Source organism: Oncorhynchus keta, chromosome 9, assembly GCF_023373465.1.
Source record: "Oncorhynchus keta strain PuntledgeMale-10-30-2019 chromosome 9, Oket_V2, whole genome shotgun sequence".
Taxonomy (NCBI): Eukaryota; Metazoa; Chordata; class Actinopteri; order Salmoniformes; family Salmonidae; genus Oncorhynchus; species Oncorhynchus keta.
In genome coordinates this window covers 8705209-8726381 of record NC_068429.1, presented here as the reverse complement: position 1 = coordinate 8726381, position 21173 = coordinate 8705209, and the positions used below count along the sequence as shown (strand labels likewise).

Below are 21173 nucleotides of genomic sequence, written 5' to 3'. Positions count from 1 at the left end.
GTCTCAAACCAAAACAGTTTAGTCAAAAGAAAACCCTTGTCCTATTGGATAAGGCCTGCGCAGATTTGTTTTTCCACTATCCATCAATCATGCAGATGCCGTGTCATAACCCAATAACACATGAGGGTATTACGTCATAACAATCACAGTAGTAAATTCAGGAAGGTTAACCTGCTACTGCTCTGAGTGAATCGGAATGCGTCACCATCCTAAACGTATATGATGAAGTGGAAACGATGCAAAGGGAAAGATTTAAAGTGGTATAAAGTCAGCATAAAACAAAGTGCACAAAGTTCAACCAACAAAATGGAACACGGAAAACTAGACAACATTAAGGCTCCCGAGTGGAGCAGAGGTCTGAGGCACTGCATCTCAGTGGGCTCCCGAGTGGAGCAGAGGTCTAAGGCACTGCATCTCAGTGGGCCCCCGAGTGGAGCAGAGGTCTAAGACACTGCATCTCAGTGGGCCCCCGAGTGGAGCAGAGGTCTAAGACACTGCATCTCAGTGGGCCCCCGAGTGGAGCAGCGGTCTAAGACACTGCATCTCAGTGGGCCCCCGAGTGGAGCAGCGGTCTAAGACACTGCATCTCAGTGGGCCCCCGAGTGGAGCAGAGGTCTAAGACACTGCATCTCAGTGGGCCCCCGAGTGGAGCAGCGGTCTAAGACACTGCATCTCAGTGGGCCCCCGAGTGGAGCAGCGGTCTAAGACACTGCATCTCAGTGGGCCCCCGAGTGGAGCAGCGGTCTAAGACACTGCATCTCAGTGGGCCCCCGAGTGGAGCAGCGGTCTAAGACACTGCATCTCAGTGGGCTCCCGAGTGGAGCAGCGGTCTAAGACACTGCATCTAAGTGGGCTACCGAGTGGAGCAGAGATCTAAGGCACTGCATCTCAGTGGGCTCCAGAGTGGAGCAGAGGTCTAAGACACTGCATCTCAGTGGGCTCCCGAGTGGAGCAGCGGTCTAAGACACTGCATCTCAGGGGGCTCCAGAGTGGAGCAGCGCTGTAAGACACTGCATCTCAGTGGGCTCCAGAGTGGAGCAGAGGTCTAAGACACTGCATCTCAGTGGGCCCCCGAGTGGAGCAGCGGTCTAAGACACTGCATCTCAGTGGGCCCCCGAGTGGAGCAGCGGTCTAAGACACTGCATTTCAGTGGGCCCCCGAGTGGAGCAGCGGTCTAAGACACTGCATCTCAGTGGGCCCCAGAGTGGAGCAGAGGTCTAAGACACTGCATCTCAGTGGGCTCCCGAGTGGAGCAGCGGTCTAAGGCACTGCATCTCAGTGGGCTCCAGAGTGGAGCAGAGGTCTAAGACACTGCATCTCAGTGGGCCCCCGAGTGGAGCAGCGGTCTAAGGTCCTGCATCTCAGTGTGCTTCCGAGTGGAGCAGAGGTCTAAGACACTGCATCTCAGTGGGCCCCCGAGTGGAGCAGAGGTCTAAGACACTGCATCTCAGTGGGCCCCCGAGTGGAGCAGCGGTCTAAGACACTGCATCTCAGTGGGCCCCCGAGTGGAGCAGCGGTCTAAGACACTGCATCTCAGTGGGCCCCCGAGTGGAGCAGCGGTCTAAGACACTGCATCTCAGTGGGCCCCAGAGTGGAGCAGAGGTCTAAGACACTGCATCTCAGTGGGCTCCCGAGTGGAGCAGCGGTCTAAGACACTGCATCTCAGTGGGCTCCAGAGTGGAGCAGAGGTCTAAGACACTGCATCTCAGTGGGCTCCCGAGTGGAGCAGCGGTCTAAGACACTGCATCTCAGGGGGCTCCAGAGTGGAGCAGCGCTGTAAGACACTGCATCTCAGTGGGCTCCAGAGTGGAGCAGAGGTCTAAGACACTGCATCTCAGTGGGCTCCAGAGTGGAGCAGCGCTGTAAGACACTGCATCTCAGTGGGCCCCAGAGTGGAGCAGAGGTCTAAGACACTGCATCTCAGTGGGCCCCAGAGTGGAGCAGAGGTCTAAGGCACTGCATCTCAGTGGGCTTCCGAGTGGAGCAGAGGTCTAAGACACTGCATCTAAGTGGGCTACCGAGTGGAGCAGAGGTCTAAGGCACTGCATCTCAGTGGGCTCCAGAGTGGAGCAGAGGTCTAAGACACTGCATCTCAGTGGGCTCCAGAGTGGAGCAGAGGTCTAAGGCACTGCATCTCAGTGGGCTCCAGAGTGGAGCAGAGGTCTAAGACACTGCATCTCAGTGGGCCCCCGAGTGGAGCAGCGGTCTAAGGTCCTGCATCTCAGTGTGCTTCCGAGTGGAGCAGAGGTCTAAGACACTGCATCTCAGTGGGCCCCCGAGTGGAGCAGAGGTCTAAGACACTGCATCTCAGTGGGCCCCCGAGTGGAGCAGCGGTCTAAGACACTGCATCTCAGTGGGCTCCAGAGTGGAGCAGCGCTGTAAGACACTGCATCTCAGTGGGCTCCAGAGTGGAGCAGAGGTCTAAGACACTGCATCTTAGTGGGCTCCAGAGTGGAGCAGCGCTGTAAGACACTGCATCTCAGTGGGCTCCAGAGTGGAGCAGCGGTCTAAGACACTGCATCTCAGTGGGCCCCCGAGTGGAGCAGCGGTCTAAGGTCCTGCATCTCAGTGGGCTTCCGAGTGGAGCAGAGGTCTAAGACACTGCATCTCAGTGGGCCCCCGAGTGGAGCAGAGGTCTAAGACACTGCATCTCAGTGGGCCCCCGAGTGGAGCAGCGGTCTAAGACACTGCATCTCAGGGGGCTCCAGAGTGGAGTAGCGCTGTAAGACACTGCATCTCAGTGGGCTCCAGAGTGGAGCAGAGGTCTAAGACACTGCATCTCAGTGGGCTCCAGAGTGGAGCAGCGCTGTAAGACACTACATCTCAGTGGGCTCCAGAGTGGAGCAGAGGTCTAAGACACTGCATCTCAGTGGGCCCCCGAGTGGAGCAGCGGTCTAAGACACTGCATCTCAGTGGGCCCCCGAGTGGAGCAGCGGTCTAAGACACTGCATCTCAGTGGGCCCCCGAGTGGAGCAGCAGTCTAAGGCACTGCATCTCAGTGGGCTCCAGAGTGGAGCAACTGTCTAAGGCACTGCATCTCAGTGGGCTCCAGAGTGGAGCAACTGTCTAAGGCACTGCATCTCAGTGGGCTCCAGAGTGGAGCAGAGGTCTAAGACACTGCATCTCAGTGGGCCCCCGAGTGGAGCAGCGGTCTAAGACACTGCATCTCAGTGGGCCCCCGAGTGGAGCAGCGGTCTAAGACACTGCCTCTCAGTGGGCCCCCGAGTGGAGCAGCAGTCTAAGGCACTGCATCTCAGTGTGCTCCAGAGTGGAGCAACTGTCTAAGGCACTGCATCTCAGTGGGCTCCAGAGTGGAGCAACTGTCTAAGGCACTGCATCTCAGTGGGCTCCAGATTGGAGCAGAGGTCTAAGGCACTGCATCTCAGTGGGCTACCAAGTGGAGCAGAGGTCTTAGACACTGCATCTCAGTGGGCCCCCGAGTGGAGCAGCGGTCTAAGGCACTGCATATCAGTGCTAGAGGCGTCACTACAGACGCTGGTTCGATCCTGGTCTGTATCACAACTGGTTGTTATTGGGAGTCTCATAGGGCGGAGCACAATTGGCCCAGCGTTGTCCGTGTTTGGACAGGGTAGGCCATCATTGTAAATAAGAATGTGTTAAGTATTTTATACATTTTTTTACCCCTTTTTCTCCCCAATTTCGTGGTTTCCAATTGGTAGTTTACAGTCTTGTCCCATCGCTGCAAGGACGAGAGCCGTGAGTCCTCCGAAACACGACTCGGCCAAGCCGCACTGCTTCTTGACACAATGCCTGCTTAAACCGGAAGCCAGCCGCACCAATGTGTCGGAGGAAACGCCGTACACATGGCGTCCATGCGCCCGGGCCGCCACAGAGTGAAGGCCAAACCCTCCCCTAAACTGGACAGCGCTGGGCCAATTGTGTGCTGCCCCATGGGTCTCCAGGTCGCGGCCAGCTGTGAGAGATGTATCCATCTGTCCTGGTTTGTTTCAGTCAGGTCTGGACAGAACAGTCCATCTGTCCTGGATTCAATCAGGTCTGGACAGAACAGTCCATCCGTCCTGGATTCAATCAGGTCTAGACAGAACAGTCCATCCGTCCTGGATTCAATCAGGTCTAGACAGAACAGTCCATCCGTCCTGGATTCAATCAGATCTAGACAGAACAGTCCATCCGTCCTGGATTCAATCAGGTCTAGACAGAACAGTCCATCCGTCCTGGATTCAATCAGATCTAGACAGAACAGTCCATCCGTCCTTGATTCAATCAGGTCTAGACAGAACAGTCCATCCGTCCTGGATTCAATCAGGTCTAGACAGAACAGTCCATCCGTCCTGGATTCAATCAGGTCTAGACAGAACAGTCCATACGCCCAGGTTTCAGACAGGTCTGGACAGAAGAGTCCCCTGCTATCTGCCTGGGCCTGTCCTCTTCCTAAGGTTGAGCCTTCCAACTTCAGCAACTGGCTGGCTGGCCTTGGTTGTGTGGTCAGAGGTCTTCTTGCTGACCACAGTCCAGCCTTCAGGTCAGTCTGGAAGTCTCCCCTTCTCACCTTGGCCCTCTTTCTTGCCCACCTGTCCATGTCATCTTATTTATTGTGATTTAAAAAATAAATAGGGTCTTTGACGTACCTCACCCTAGCAGGGATGGGGCCAGGCCCAGAGTGGCGCGTACTGAACCCTCACAGCTCCATGTACTGAGACAAGAGATCCATTCCTATTCACACCATGCCAAACTTTCATTCCCTTCACACTCCATAGACAGGGCTCAGCATCCCTCACTGCTTTACTCCTCAACCAGTGCAACGATTCAGAGCCAAGCTTGAAGCTTGGGTTTAGCCTGCCACCAGATGAAGTGATTAAAGAGCCCAGCTAGCCACCAGTCAAAGCGATTAAAAGGGCCCAGTTAGCCTAGCCAGTGTAGCCAGCCAAGCCACCAAACAAAGCGCTTAAAGGGCCCAGCTAGCCTAGCCACCAGACGAAGCGCTTAAAGTGCCCAGCTAGACTAGCCTAGCCACCAGACCAGGTGCTTAAAGTGCCCAGCTAGCCTTGCCACCAGATCAAATCAAATTCTGCTTGTCACATGGGCCGAATATGGAGCGTTTACAGGGCCCAGCTAGCCTAGCCTAGCCACAACTAACATGGGGTGCACAGCTGCAGCGATTGTTATCAATCCAATAGCATAAACAGTGAGACAGACCTACCCAGCAGCTCCGAATTTGTTTACATAAGACAACACTTTGCTCATTGTTTTACTACAGAAATACTGCACCAAACACCTTTTTAGATGTAAAATTGATCAACTAAAACATCCTCAGCAAAAACATCAATAAATTACAGATTATTATCTTATCTTAGATTAATTCTGGGGATTTTAAGAAGCGAAATCGGCTCATGGGGTACAAACATTAACCAAATGCTGACTCAGTCAGGAAACACACTTCCAAGACTGAAATCTCATATTTCTAATGAGCAACAGAAAAACAGACATGGCAATCAGCGTGTTCTGTGGCTCTTTAAAGGGTCCAGCTAGTCTAGCCATCAGACGGAGCGCTTAAAGAGGCCCTATGGGGGAATCAGTGGATAAAGAGCAGGCTTTTTGGGCCCAGGCCCAATGGTAATATACAGGAGTGCATGTCTGTAAAGCACAACCAGGGGGGCTCTGTGATTTAAACTATAACACACACACACACATTTACCAACACACACACTTAACACTTGTATACACAAACAAGGCCCCAGAAAGACACACACACACAGCCTGAGTCTCTGGCCATCATCGAGTGCCAACTTCTCCCTGGCAGAGGCAGCCTCTCCAAACCCGATTAGCAATTAAAATGAATAGGAGCTCCTTAAAAAGCTCTCTCCGATAAATTAACACAACAAACTGATTAGAGTACAGTCCCTGGACACAACACAGGAAAAAACTGCTTTAACTGGGGGAAACTGCTCTAACTGGGCACGCCGGAGGAGATGGCTGCCGTTTTACGGGCTCTTAACCAATTGTGCTAATGTGTGTGGGTTTTTTCGCGTTATTTGTCAATTATTTTGTGCAATAATGTTTCTGCCATCATCTCTTATGACATAAAATAGCTTCTGGATATCAGGACAGCGATTACTCGCCCCGTACTGGACAAAGAGCTTCTGGATATCAGGACAGCGATTACTCACCTCGGATTAGACAAAGAGTTTCTGGATATCAGGACAGCGATTACTCACCTCGGATTAGACAAAGAGCTTCTGGATATCAGGACAGCGATTACTCACCTCGGATTAGACAAAGAGCTTCTGGATATCAGGACAGCGATTACTCACCTCGGATTAGACAAAGAGCTTCTGGATATCGGGACAGTGATTACTCGCCCCGGATTAGACAAAGAGCTTCTGGATATCAGGACAGCGATTACTCGCCCCGTACTGGACAAAGAGTTTCTGGATATCAGGACAGCGATTACTCACCTCGGATTAGACAAAGAGCTTCTGGATATCAGGACAGCGATTACTCACCTCGGATTAGACAAAGAGCTTCTGGATATCAGGACAGCGATTACTCACCTCGGATTCGACAAAGAGCTTCTGGATATCGGGACAGTGATTACTCGCCCCGGATTAGACAAAGAGCTTCTGGATATCAGGACAGCGATTACTCGCCCCGTACTGGACAAAGAGCTTCTGGATATCAGGACAGCGATTACTCGCCCCGTACTGGACAAAGAGCTTCTGGATATCAGGACAGCGATTACTCGCACCGTACTGGACAAAGAGCTTCTGGATATCAGGACAGCGATTACTCGCCCCGTACTGGACAAAGAGCTTCTGGATATCAGGACAGCGATTACTCGCCCCGTACTGGACAAAGAGCTTCTGGATATCAGGACAGCGATTACTCGCCCCGTACTGGACAAAGAGCTTCTGGATATCAGGACAGCGATTACTCGCCCCGTACTGGACAAAGAGCTTCTGGATATCAGGACAGCGATTACTCGCCCCGTACTGGACAAAGAGCTTCTGGATATCAGGACAGCGATTACTCGCCCCGTACTGGACAAAGAGCTTCTGGATATCAGGACAGCGATTACTCGCCCCGTACTAGACAAAGATTTTTTTCTTTAACGAGTCGGACACCCGTCAAGGCCCTCATCCTCGTCATTCGCAGGAGAAAGAGATGGAGATATCAGGGAAGTAGTTTGGGGTGCCTTGTAAGGATCCGACAGTGAGTTGGTAATCTGACTCTACCATCAGTCCTATTAGCCAACGTACAATCATTGGATAACAAAATAGATGAACTACAATCACGAATATCCTACCATTGGGACATTAAAAACGAATATCTTGTGTTTCTCCAAGTCTTGGCTGAACGACAACATGGATAACATACAGCTGGCGGGGTTTACGCTGCATCAGCAAGATAGAACAGCGGTAAGACAAGGGGTGGCGTTCTGGGTCTATTTGTAAACAACAGCTGGTGCACGAAATCTAATATTAATGAAGTCTTGAGGTTTTGCTCGCCTGAGGTAGAGTATTTCATGATAAGCTGTAGACCACACTATTTACCAAGAGAGTTTTCATCAATATTTTTCAAAGCTGTCTATTTACCACCACAAATCGATGCTGGCACTAAGACGGCGCTCCTAGTGGCCGGGGATTTTAATGCAGGGAAACTTAAATCTATTTTACCTCATTTCTACCAGCATGTTAAATGTGCAACCAGAAGAAGAAAAAAAAACTCTAGATAAACCTTTACTCCACACACAGACGCGTACAAAGCTCTCCCTCGCTCTCCATTTGGCAAATCTGACCGTAATTCTATCCTCCTGATTCCTGCTTACAAGTCAAAATACAAGCAGGAATCACCAGCGACTAGGTCTTTAAAAAAAGTGGTCAGATGAAGATGATAAGCTACAGGACTGCTTTGCTATCACAGACTGGAATATGTTCCGGGATTATTCCGATGGCATTGAGGAGTACACTATATCAGTCACTGGCTTCATCAATAAGCTCATCGATGACGTCGTCCCCACAGTGTCTGCACGTACAGACCCCAAACCAGAAGCCATGGATTACAACATCTGCACTGAGCTAAAGGGAGCGGGACTCAAACCCGGACACTTATAAGAAATCCCACTATGCCCTCAGACGAACGATCAAACAGGCAAAGTGTCAATACAGGACTAAGATTGAATCGTACGACACCGGCTCCAACGCTCGCATGCAAACGATTACAGACAACAAGGAAGCACAACAACTGCGAGCAGCCCAGTGTCACAAGCCTACCAGACGAGCTAAACTACTTATATGCTCGCTTCGAGGTAAGCAACACTGAAGCATGCATGAGAGCATCAGCTGTTCCGGACGACCGTGTGATCACGCTCTCCGTAGCCGATGTAAGACCTTAAGACAGGTTAACATTTGTATTTATTATGGATCCCCATGCCAAAGCAGCAGCTACTCTTTCTGGGGTCCAGCGAAATTAGGGCAGTTTATACAATTTTTTTCAAAATTACAGTACATTCACAGCACACTGTGTGCCCTCAGGCCCCAACTCCACCACTACCACATATCTACAGTACTAAATCCATGTGTATCTAGTATAGTGTGTATGTTATCATGTGTGTGTGTGTGAGTATGTGTATGGGCCTGTTTGTGTTGCTTCACAGTCCCCATTGTTCCATAAGGTGTTTTTTAATCTGTTTTTTTTTGCGTCAGTTACTTGATGTGGAATAGAGTTCCAAGTAGTCATGGCTCTATATAGCACTGTGTGCCTCCCATAGTCTGTTCTGGACTTGGGGACTGTGAAGAGACCTCTTGTGGCATATGCATGGGTGTTTGAGCTGTGTGCCAGTAGTATAGACAGACAGCTCGGTGCATTCAACATGTCAATACCTCTCATAAATAAAAGTAGTGATGAAGAGCCAATTGCAATTTTCCTAAGTAATTTTTTGTGGCACCTGACCAAACGACTGAACAGTAGTCAAGGTGCGACAAAACTAGGGCCTGTAGGACCTGCCTTGTTGATAGTGTTGTTAAGAAGGTAGAAACTAGGGCCTGTAGGACCTGCCTTGTTGATAGTGTTGTTAAGAAGGTAGAAACTAGGGCCTGTAGGACCTGCCTTGTTGATAGTGTTGTTAAGAAGGTAGAAACTAGGGCCTGTAGGACCTGCCTTGTTGATAGTGTTGTTAAGAAGGTAGAAACTAGGGCCTGTAGGACCTGCCTTGTTGATAGTGTTGTTAAGAAGGTAGAAACTAGGGCCTGTAGGACCTGCTTGTTTATAGTGTTGTTAAGAAGGTAGAAACTAGGGCCTGTAGGACCTGCCTTGTTGATAGTGTTGTTAAGAAGGTAGAAACTAGGGCCTGTAGGACCTGCCTTGTTGATAGTGTTGTTAAGAAGGTAGAAACTAGGGCCTGTAGGACCTGCCTTGTTGATAGTGTTGTTAAGAAGGTAGAAACTAGGGCCTGTAGGACCTGCTTGTTGATAGTGTTGTTAAGAAGGTAGAAACTAGGGCCTGTAGGACCTGCCTTGTTGATAGTGTTGTTAAGAAGGTAGAAACTAGGGCCTGTAGGACCTGCCTTGTTGATAGTGTTGTTAAGAAGGTAGAAACTAGGGCCTGTAGGACCTGCCTTGTTGATAGTGTTGTTAAGAAGGTAGAAACTAGGGCCTGTAGGACCTGCCTTGTTGATACTGTTGTTAAGAAGGCAGAGCAGTGCTTTATTATAGACAGACTTCTCCCCATATTAGCTACTACTGTATCAATATGTTTTGACCATGACAGTTTACAATCCAGGGTTACTCCAAGCATAGTCATCTCAACTTGATCAATTTCCACATTATTTATTACAAGATTTAGTTGAGGTTTAGGGTTTAGTGAACGTTTTATCCCAAATACAATGCTTTGAGTTTTAGAAATATTTAGGTCTAACTTATTCCTTGCCACCCATTCTGAAACTAACTGCAGCTCTTTGTTAAGTGTTGCAGTCATTTCAGTCGCTGTAGTAGCTGACGTGTGTAGTGTTGAGTCATCCGCATACATAGACACTCTGGCTTTACTCAAAGTCAGTGGCATGTCGTTAGTAAAAATTGAAAAAGGGGGCCCAAACGGCTACCCTGGAGAATTCCTGATTCTAACTGGATTATATTTGAGAGGCTTCCATTAAAAAACACCCTCTGTGTTCTGTTAGACAAGTAACTCTTTATCCACATTATAGCAGGGGGTGTAAAGACGTAACACATATGTTTTAGCAGGGGGTGTAAAGCCGTAACGCATACGTTTTAGCAGGGGGTGTAAAGCCGTACACATACGTTTTAGCAGGGGGTGTAAAGCCGTACACATACGTTTTAGCAGGGGGTGTAAAGCCGTACACATATGTTTTAGCAGGGGGTGTAAAGCCGTACACATACGTTTTAGCAGGGGGTGTAAAGCCGTAACACATATGTTTTAGCAGGGGGTGTAAAGCCGTAACGCATACGTTTTAGCAGGGGGTGTAAAGCCGTAACGCATATGTTTTAGCAGGGGGTGTAAAGCCGTACACATATGTTTTAGCAGGGGGTGTAAAGCCGTACACATATGTTTTAGCAGGGGGTGTAAAGCCGTAACACATATGTTTTAGCAGGGGGTGTAAAGCCGTACACATATGTTTTAGCAGGGGGTGTAAAGCCGTACACATACGTTTTAGCAGGGGGTGTAAAGCCGTACACATATGTTTTAGCAGGGGGTGTAAAGCCGTAACACATATGTTTTAGCAGGGGGTGTAAAGCCGTAACACATATGTTTTAGCAGGGGGTGTAAAGCCGTACACATATGTTTTAGCAGGGGGTGTAAAGCCGTAACACATAAGTTTTTACAACAGCAGACTATGATCGATTATGTCAAAAGCTACATTGAAGTCTAAACAAGACAGCCCCCACAATCATTTCATCATCAATTTCTCTCAGCCAATCATCAGTCATTTGTGTAAGTGCTGTCCTTACGTGATGTGCTTGTCACAAGGCCGCGGGGCCAGACGGATTACCAGGACGTGAACTCCGAGCACGCGGTGACAAACTGGCAAGTGTCTTCACTGACATTTTCAACCTGTCCCTGACTGAGTCTGTAATACCAACAAAGTCCCTGTGCCCAAGAACACTAAGGTAACCTGCCTAAATAACTACAGACCCGTAGCACTAACGTCTGTAGCCAAGAAGTGCTTTGAAAGACTGGTCATGGCTCACATCAACACCATTATCCCAGAAAGCCTAGACCCACTCCAATTTGCATAGCGCCCCAACAGATCCACAGATGATGCAATCTCTATTGCACTCCACCCTGCCCTTTCCCACCTGGATGAAAGGAACACCAACGTGAGAATGCTATTAATTGAGAACAGCTCAGCGTTCAACACCACAGTGGGTCCTAAGATTGAGTGTGTGTGGAGGGGGGGTGGGTAAACTGTTCCAATTGGAGGTAAATTGTTCCAACGGGGGGGTAAACTGTTCCAACCGGGGGGTAAACTGTTCAACTGGGGGGGTAAACTGTTCCAACCGGGGGGTAATCTGCTCCAACCGGGGGGTAAACTGCTCCAGCGTAGCCTAGTGGTTAGAGCGTTGGAATCCCCACCCCACTCCCAACTGGGGGTAAACTGTTCCAACTGGGGGAGGGGGTAAACTGTTCTAACTGGGGGTAAACTGTTCTAACTGAGGGTAAACTGTTCTAAATGGGGGTAAACTGTTCTAAATGGGGGTAAACTGTTCTAAATGGGGGTAAACTGTTCTAACTGAGGGTAAACTGCTCCAACTGGGGGTAAACCGCTCCAACTGGGGGTAAACCGCTCCAAATGGGGGTAAACCGCTCCAAATGGGGGTAAACTGCTCAAAGGGGGGTAAACTGCTCAAAGGGGGTAAACTGCTCAAAGGGGGGTAAACTGCTCAAAGGGGGGTAAACTGCTCCAACTGGGGGTAAACTGCTCCAACTGGGGGTAAACTGCTCCAACTGGGGGTAAACCGCTCAAAGGGGGGTACTATGGTCTAACTGGGGGTAAACTGTTCTAACTTGGGGTAAACTGTTCTAACTGGGGATAAACTGTTCTAACTGAGGGTAAACTGTTCTAACTGAGGGTAAACTGTTCTAACTGAGGGTAAACTGTTCTAACTGAGGGTAAACTGTTCTAACTGAGGGTAAACTGTTCTAACTGGGGATAAACTGTTCTAACTGAGGGTAAACTGTTCTAACTGAGGGTAAACTGTTCTAACTGAGGGTAAACTGTTCTAACTGGGGGTAAACTGTTCTAACTGGGGGTAAACTGTTCTAACTGAGGGTAAACTGTTCTAACTGAGGGTAAACTGTTCTAACTGGGGTAAACTGTTCTAACTGGGGGTAAACTGTTCAAACTGGGGGGTAAACTGTTCTAACTGAGGGTAAACTGTTCAAACTGGGGGTAAACTGTTCAAACTGGGGGTAAACTGTTCAAACTGGGGGTAAACTGTTCAAACTGGGGGTAAACTGTTCAAACTGGGGGTAAACTGCTCCAACTGGGGGTAAAATGCTCCAACTGGGGGTAAAATGCTCCAACTGGGGGTAAACTGCTCCAACTGGGCGTAAACTGCTCCAACTGGGGGTAAACTGCTCCAACTGGGGGTAAACTGCTCCAACTGGGGGTAAACTGTTCTAACTGGGGTAAACTGTTCTAACTGGGGGTAAACTGCTCCAACTGGGGGTAAACTGCTCCAACTGGGCGTAAACTGCTCCAACTGGGGGTAAACTGCTCCAACTGGGGGTAAACTGTTCTAACTGGGGTAAACTGTTCTAACTGGGGGTAAACTGTTCTAACTGGGGGTAAACTGTTCTAACTGGGGTAAACTGTTCTAACTGGGGGTAAACTGTTCAAACTGAGGGTAAACTGTTCAAACTGGGGGTAAACTGTTCAAACTGGGGGTAAACTGTTCAAACTGGGGGTAAACTGTTCAAACTGGGGGTAAACTGTTCAAACTGGGGGTAAACTGTTCAAACTGGGGGTAAACTGCTCCAACTGGGGGTAAAATGCTCCAACTGGGGGTAAACTGCTCCAACTGGGCGTAAACTGCTCCAACTGGGGGTAAACTGTTCTAACTGGGGTAAACTGTTCTAACTGGGGGTAAACTGTTCTAACTGGGGGTAAACTGTTCAAACGGGGGGGTAAACTGTTCTAACTGAGGGTAAACTGTTCAAACTGGGCGTAAACTGTTCAAACTGGGGGTAAACTGTTCAAACTGGGGGTAAACTGCTCCAACTGGGGGTAAAATGCTCCAACTGGGGGTAAACTGCTCCAACTGGGCGTAAACTGCTCCAACTGGGGGTAAACTGCTCCAACTGGGGGTAAACTGCTCCAACTGGGGGTAAACTGTTCTAACTGGGGTAAACTGTTCTAACTGGGGGTAAACTGTTCTAACTGGGGGTAAACTGTTCAAACTGGGGGGGGGGTAAACTGTTCTAACTGAGGGTAAACTGTTCAAACTGGGCGTAAACTGTTCAAACTGGGGGTAAACTGTTCAAACTGGGGGTAAACTGCTCCAACTGGGGGTAAAATGCTCCAACTGGGGGTAAACTGCTCCAACTGGGGGGAAACTGCTCCAACTGGGGGTAAACTGCTCCAACTGGGGGTAAACTGCTCCAACTGGGGGTAAACTGCTCCAACTGGGGGTAAACTGCTCTAACTGGGGGTAAACTGTTCTAACTGGGGGGGGGGTAAACTGTTCTAACTGGGGGTAAAGTGTTCAAACTGAGGGTAAACTGCTCAAACTGGGGGTAAACTGTTCAAACTGGGGGTAAACTGTTCAAACTGGGGGTAAACTGCTCAAAGGGGGGGTAAACTGCTCAAAGGGGGTAAACTGCTCAAAGGGGGTAAACTGCTCAAAGGGGGTAAACTGCTCAAAGGGGGTAAACTGCTCAAAGGGGGTAAACTGCTCCAACTGGGGGTAAACTGCTCCAACTGGGGGTAAACCGCTCAAAGGGGGGTAAACCGCTCAAAGGGGGTGAACCGCTCAAAGGGGGTAAACTGCTCAAAGGGGTAAACTGCTCAAAGGGGGGTACTCTGTTCTAACTGGGGGGGGTAAACTGTTCTAACTTGGGGTAAACTGTTCTAACTGAGGGTAAACTGTTCTAACTGGGGGTAAACTGTTCTAACTGGGGGTAAACTGTTCTAACTGGGGTAAACTGTTCAAACTGGGGGTAAACTGTTCAAACTGGGGGTAAACTGTTCAAACTGGGGGTAAACTGTTCAAACTGGGGGTAAACTGTTCTAACTGGGGGTAAACTGTTCTAACTGGGGGTAAACTGTTCAAACTGGGGGGTAAACTGTTCTAACTGAGGGTAAACTGTTCAAACTGGGCGTAAACTGTTCAAACTGGGGTAAACTGTTCAAACTGGGGGTAAACTGATCCAACTGGGGGTAAAATGCTCCAACTGGGGGTAAAATGCTCCAACTGGGGGTAAACTGCTCCAACTGGGGGTAAACTGCTCCAACTGGGGGTAAACTGCTCCAACTGGGGGTAAACTGTTCTAACTGAGGGTAAACTGCTCTAACTGGGGGGGTAAACTGTTCTAACTGGGGGGTAAACTGTTCTAACTGAGGGTAAAGTGTTCAAACTGAGGGTAAACTGTTCAAACTGGGGGTAAACTGTTCAAACTGGGGGTAAACTGTTCAAACTGGGGTAAACTGTTCAAACTGGGGTAAACTGTTCAAACTGGGGGTAAACTGCTCAAAGGGGGGGTACACTGCTCAAAGGGGGTAAACTGATCAAAGGGGGTAAACTGCTCAAAGGGGGGTAAACTGCTCAAAGGGGGGTAAACTGCTCAAAGGGGGGTAAACTGCTCCAACTGGGGGTAAACTGCTCCAACTGGGGGTAAACCGCTCAAAGGGGGGTAAACCGCTCAAAGGGGGGTAAACCGCTCAAAGGGGGTAAACTGCTCAAAGGGGGTAAACTGCTCAAAGGGGGTACTCTGTTCTAACTGGGGGTAAACTGTTCTAACTTGGGGTAAACTGTTCTAACTGAGGGTAAACTGTTCTAACTGAGGGTAAACTGTTCTAACTGGGGGTAAACTGTTCTAACTGGGGGTAAACTGTTCTAACTCGGGGTAAACTGTTCTAACTGAGGGTAAACGGTTCTAACTGGGGGTAAACTGTTCAAACTGGGGGTAAACTGTTCAAACTGGGGGTAAACTGTTCAAACTGGGGGTAAACTGTTCAAACTGGGGGTAAACTGTTCAAACTGGGGGTAAACTGTTCAAACTGGGGCTAAACTGTTCTAACGGGGGTAAACTGTTCTAACTGGGGGGTAAACTGTTCTAACTGAGGGTAAACTGTTCAAACTGGGGGTAAACTGTTCAAACTGGGGGTAAACTGTTCAAACTAGGGGTAAACTGTTCTAACTGGGGGTAAACTGTTCTAACTGGGGGTAAACTGTTCTAACTGGGGGGTAAACTGTTCTAACTGGGGGGTAAACTGTTCTAACTGAGGGTAAACTGTTCAAACTGAGGGTAAGCTGTTCAAACTGGGGGTAAACTGTTCAAACTGGGGGTAAACTGTTCAAACTGGGGGTAAACTGTTCAAACTGGGGGTAAACTGCTCCAACTGGGGGTAAACTGCTCAAAGGGGGGTAAACTGCTCAAAGGGGGGTAAACTGCTCCAACTGGGGGTAAACCGCTCCAACTGGGGGTAAACCGCTCAAAGGGGGTAAACCGCTCAAAGGGGGGTAAACCGCTCAAAGGGGAGTAAACCGCTCAAAGGGGGGTAAACCGCTCAAAGGGGGGTACTCTGTTCTAACTGGGGGGGTGAACTGTTCTAACTGAGGGTAAACTGTTCTAACTGAGGGTAAACTGTTCTAACTGGGGGTAAACTGTTCTAACTGGGGGTAAACTGTTCTAACTGGGGGTAAACTGTTCGAACTGGGGGTAAACTGTTCTAACTGGGGGTAAACTGTTCTAACTGGGGGTAAACTGTTCTAACTGGGGGTAAACTGTTCTAACTGGGGGTAAACTGTTCTAACTGAGGGTAAACTGTTCAAACTGGGGGTAAACTGTTCAAACTGGGGGTAAACTGTTCAAACTGGGGGTAAACTGTTCAAACTGTGGGTAAACTGTTCAAACTGTGGGTAAACTGTTCAAATTGGGGGTAAACTGTTCTAACTGGGGGTAAACTGTTCTAACTGGGGGTAAACTGTTCAAACTGGGGGGGGTAAACTGTTCTAACTGAGGGTAAACTGTTCAAACTGGGCGTAAACTGTTCAAACTGGGGGTAAACTGTTCAAACTGGGGGTAAACTGATCCAACTGGGGGTAAAATGCTCCAACTGGGGGTAAAATGCTCCAACTGGGGGTAAAATGCTCCAACTGGGGGTAAACTGCTCCAACTGGGGGTAAACTGCTCCAACTGGGGGTAAACTGCTCCAACTGGGGGTAAACTGCTCCAACTGGGGGTAAACTGTTCTAACTGAGGGTAAACTGCTCTAACTGGGGGTAAACTGTTCTAACGGGGGGTAAACTGTTCTAACTGGGGGGTAAACTGTTCTAACTGAGGGTAAAGTGTTCAAACTGAGGGTAAACTGTTCAAACTGGGGGTAAACTGTTCAAACTGGGGGTAAACTGTTCAAACTGGGGGTAAACTGTTCAAACTGGGGGTAAACTGCTCAAAGGGGGGTAAACTGCTCAAAGGGGGGTAAACTGCTCAAAGGGGGGTAAACTGCTCAAAGGGGGGTAAACTGCTCAAAGGGGGTAAACTGCTCCAACTGGGGGTAAACTGCTCCAACTGGGGGTAAACTGCTCCAACTGGGGTAAACCGCTCAAAGGGGGTAAACCGCTCAAAGGGGGGTAAACTGCTCAAAGGGGGTAAACTGCTCAAAGGGGGTAAACTGCTCAAAGGGGGGTACTCTGTTCTAACTGGGGGGGTAAACTGTTCTAACTTGGGGTAAACTGTTCTAACTGAGGGTAAACTGTTCTAACTGAGGGTAAACTGTTCTAACTGGGGGTAAACTGTTCTAACTGGGGGTAAACTGTTCTAACTCGGGGTAAACTGTTCTAACTGAGGGTAAACGGTTCTAACTGGGGGTAAACTGTTCAAACTGGGGGTAAACTGTTCAAACTGGGGGTAAACTGTTCAAACTGGGGGTAAACTGTTCAAACTGGGGTAAACTGTTCAAACTGGGGGTAAACTGTTCTAACTGGGGGGGGGGTAAACTGTTCTAACTGAGGGTAAACTGTTCAAACTGGGGGTAAACTGTTCAAACTGGGGGTAAACTGTTCAAACTAGGGGTAAACTGTTCTAACTGGGGTAAACTGTTCTAACTGGGGGTAAACTGTTCTAACTGGGGGGTAAACTGTTCTAACTGAGGGTAAACTGTTCAAACTGAGGGTAAGCTGTTCAAACTGGGGGTAAACTGTTCAAACTGGGGGTAAACTGTTCAAACTGGGGGTAAATTGTTCAAACTGGGGTAAACTGCTCCAACTGGGGGTAAACTGCTCAAAGGGGGTAAACTGCTCAAAGGGGGTAAATTGCTCAAAGGGGGTAAACTGCTCAAAGGGGGTAAACTGCTCCAACTGGGGGTAAACTGCTCCAACTGGGGGTAAACCGCTCAAAGGGGGTAAACCGCTCAAAGGGGGTAAACCGCTCAAAGGGGGTAAACCGCTCAAAGGGGGTAAACCGCTCAAAGGGGGTACTCTGTTCTAACTGGGGGTGAACTGTTCTAACTGAGGGTAAACTGTTCTAACTGAGGGTAAACTGTTCTAACTGGGGGTAAACTGTTCTAACTGGGGGTAAACTGTTCTAACTGGGGGTAAACTGTTCTAACTGGGGGTAAACTGTTCTAACTGAGGGTAAACTGTTCTAACTGGGGGTAAACTGTTCAAACTGGGGGTAAACTGTTCAAACTGGGGGTAAACTGTTCAAACTGTGGGTAAACTGTTCAAACTGTGGGTAAACTGTTCTAACTGGGGGTAAACTGTTCTAACTGGGGGTAAACTGTTCTAACTGGGGGTAAACTGTTCTAACTGGGGGTAAACTGTTCAAACTGTGGGTAAACTGTTCAAACTGTGGGTAAACTGTTCAAACTGTGGGTAAACTGTTCAAACTGTGGGTAAACTGTTCAAACTGGGGGTAAACTGTTCTAACTGGGGGTAAACTGTTCTAACTGGGGTTAAACTGTTCTAACTGGGGGGGGGGGTAAACTGTTCTAACTTTCTAACTGAGGGTAAACTGTTCAAACTGGGGGTAAACTGTTCAAACTGGGGGTAAACTGTTCAAACTGGGGGTAAACTGTTCAAACTGGGGGTAAACTGTTCAAACTGGGGGTAAACTGTTCAAACTGGGGGTAAACTGTTCAAACTGGGGGTAAACTGTTCTAACTGGGGGGGGGGTAAACTGTTCTAACTGAGGGTAAACTGTTCTAACTGGGGGTAAACTGTTCTAACTGGGGGTAAACTGTTCCAACTGGGGGGGTAAACTGTCCTCACTGGGGGGTTAAACTGTCCTCACTGGGGGTTAAACTGTTCTAACTGGGGGTAAACTGTTCTAACTGAGGGTAAACTGTTCTAACTGAGGGTAAACTGTTCTAACTGAGGGTAAACTGTTCTAACTGGGGGGTTAAACTGTTCTAACTGGGGGGTTAAACTGTTCTAACTGGGGGGTTAAACTGTTCTAACTGGGGGTTAAACTGTTCTAACTGGGGGTTAAACTGTTCTAACTGGGGGTAAACTGTTCTAACTGAGGGTAAACTGTTCTAACTGGGGGGGTAAACTGTTCTAACTGAGGGTAAACTGTTCAAACTGGGGGTAAACTGTTCAAACTGGGGGTAAACTGTTCAAACTGGGGGTAAACTGTTCTAACTGGGGGTAAACTGTTCTCACTGGGGGTAAACTGTTCTCGCTGGGGGTAAACTGTTCTCGCTGGGGGTAAACTGTTCTCGCTGGGGGTAAACTGTTCTCACTGGGGGTAAACTGTTCTAACTGGGGGTAAACTGTTCTAACTGGGGGTAAACTGTTCAAACTGGGGGTAAACTGTTCAAACTGGGGGTAAACTGTTCTAACTGGGGGTAAACTGTTCTCACTGGGGGTAAACTGTTCTCACTGGGGGTAAACTGTTCTAACTGGGGGGGTAAACTGTTCTAACTGGGGGGGGTAAACTGTTCTAACTGAGGACAATCAGAGAAAGTTGAGGGCAGATCTGAAAATTCCTATTGACATCAGTATTGTTGAGAATGAGGAGGCTAGAGCTAATCTTGGATTGGTTAAACTTGATTTCAAAAACATCCATTCAAAGTTTCTAGAAGTTTTCAAAGGCAAGTTCGATGCTCTCCTCTTTAACCGTCCATGAAATTAACAGTATGGTAAGGGCTGACCCAAATTCTCCACAAACCAAAGCAAATCACTCCTTCCACAGCCTTTAATAAATACCTGAAATTGATTCCAAAGAACCGAGAGACGTTTTCCATGTACTTGACAGAGGAAAAGATGACCACATGTCGGGCTGAGGTTGTGTCACTTCAGCTGGCTTAATACTCACACAGAGATGAACATCTCCTAGACCCACTCTCACAGAGAGATGAACATCTCCTAGACCCACTCTCACAGAGAGATTAACATCTCCTAGACCCACTCTCACAGAGAGATTAACATCTCCTAGACCCACTCTCACAGAGAGATTAACATCTCCTAGACCCACTCTCACAGAGATTAACATCTCCTAGACCCACTCTCACAGAGATTAACATCTCCTAGACCCACTCTCACAGAGATTAACATCTCCTAGACCCACTCTCACAGAGATTAACATCTCCTAAACCCACTCTCACAGAGATTAACATATTTTATTACACAGAGATTAAAACACAACAACGCAAAATCTACCTTGATAACTTAAGCCTGATATAACCATGTCATACTTAATGACTAGCCAATTCATTTATCCAATTCAATAAACAAAGTGTTCCTCGGGAGGAGGGAGAGAAACGGGAGACTGGTTTCCAAACAGGGTAAAAAGGGGGACTGGTTTCCAGACAGGGTCCTGTGCCAAAAAGGAAACCGAGTCAGAGCTGAAAAATGTAGAGCGTAATACACCGTACAACACGAGTTTACAGCTTGACATCTGGACTTGAATCATTGTGATCGCTGTGATGAATATTCGGGGAAATAAAGGGTGGTGGGAGAGGAGGAGGAGGAGACTTGGTGATGGGGAGGTGGTTGTTTCCTTTCCTGGATTTGCGACTGACAAAATACACATTTCTCATTGGGTAGGAGGAGGGTTCTTTTTTTTTAAACTTTTTTTTTGATTGGCTTTCACTTTTTCACTTTGGCAAGGCTTTCAGAATTCTTAGGCCTTTACACTTTTCCTCTGCTGAAAAACAGAGCCGAAGAGGAGAAGAAAAAAGAAAGGTATGTGAAAGTGAAAAGCTTTTGAAATTGAAAACGGCCTATAATTATAAGCTGGAGGAAATGCATAATCAGAATCTGATTGCTCGTTTTAATCAGACTGTCATTACGGACTGCTTATCGGACGGACGAAGCACTGTATTTGGACTCTGCTTACAAATTGCTTGACAAATGGTCTTATGAGAAAAAATACATATTGGATAAATAATATGTCCATCCGGGGTAACAGCATTTCATCGTCACCATGTATGTGGCTCTTGGTTATGGGGCATAATAACTGTGTGCGTGTGTGTGTGTGTCCAAATGTTTTTTGTGTGCACAATCAATCAGTGAAGGTTTGACAGGTGGAATCTACAGATCAACTGTATTACAAAGCCTGGCTAAAATCTCATATTCTTCTGTTTTTCGTGTTTAACAGCTAATATGGAGGCCACATGTTCCCTTATAACGTTCCCTTGGCCAGCAGTTTGCTTTGCTCCAAGAAAAGCACCATGTGAATTGCATGCTGTTTGAGTGGAAATAGACCCTAAAAAGGATTGCCTGGTACTGTTTTCCTTCTTCCCCCTTAACAATCTTAACTCAGTCTCAAGATTTTAAAAAAGTAGGTGTTGAAATCTAGGGATGTCAAATCTAGGGATGTCAAATCTAGGGGTGTCAAATCTAGGGATGGAAACAGTTTAATATTTTTTATATATTTTTTAAATTGACATTCACGTCATCAGCAGCCGGGGAGTAGTTGTTGTTTGGGGTTAACTGCCCTGCTCAAGGGCAGAACGGCACATATTCTACTTTGTCGGCTTGGGGATTCGAACCTGCGATCTTTCAGTTACT

The 21173-nt window shown here is 48.0% G+C and overlaps 1 protein-coding gene across 26 annotated transcripts in view; it reads right to left on the bottom strand.

Moving 5' to 3' along the window:
* The window catches only part of mapkap1 (MAPK associated protein 1), a 144727-nt gene that overhangs the window by 77204 nt on the left and 46350 nt on the right, over positions 1-21173 (bottom strand). The window lies entirely within an intron of this gene.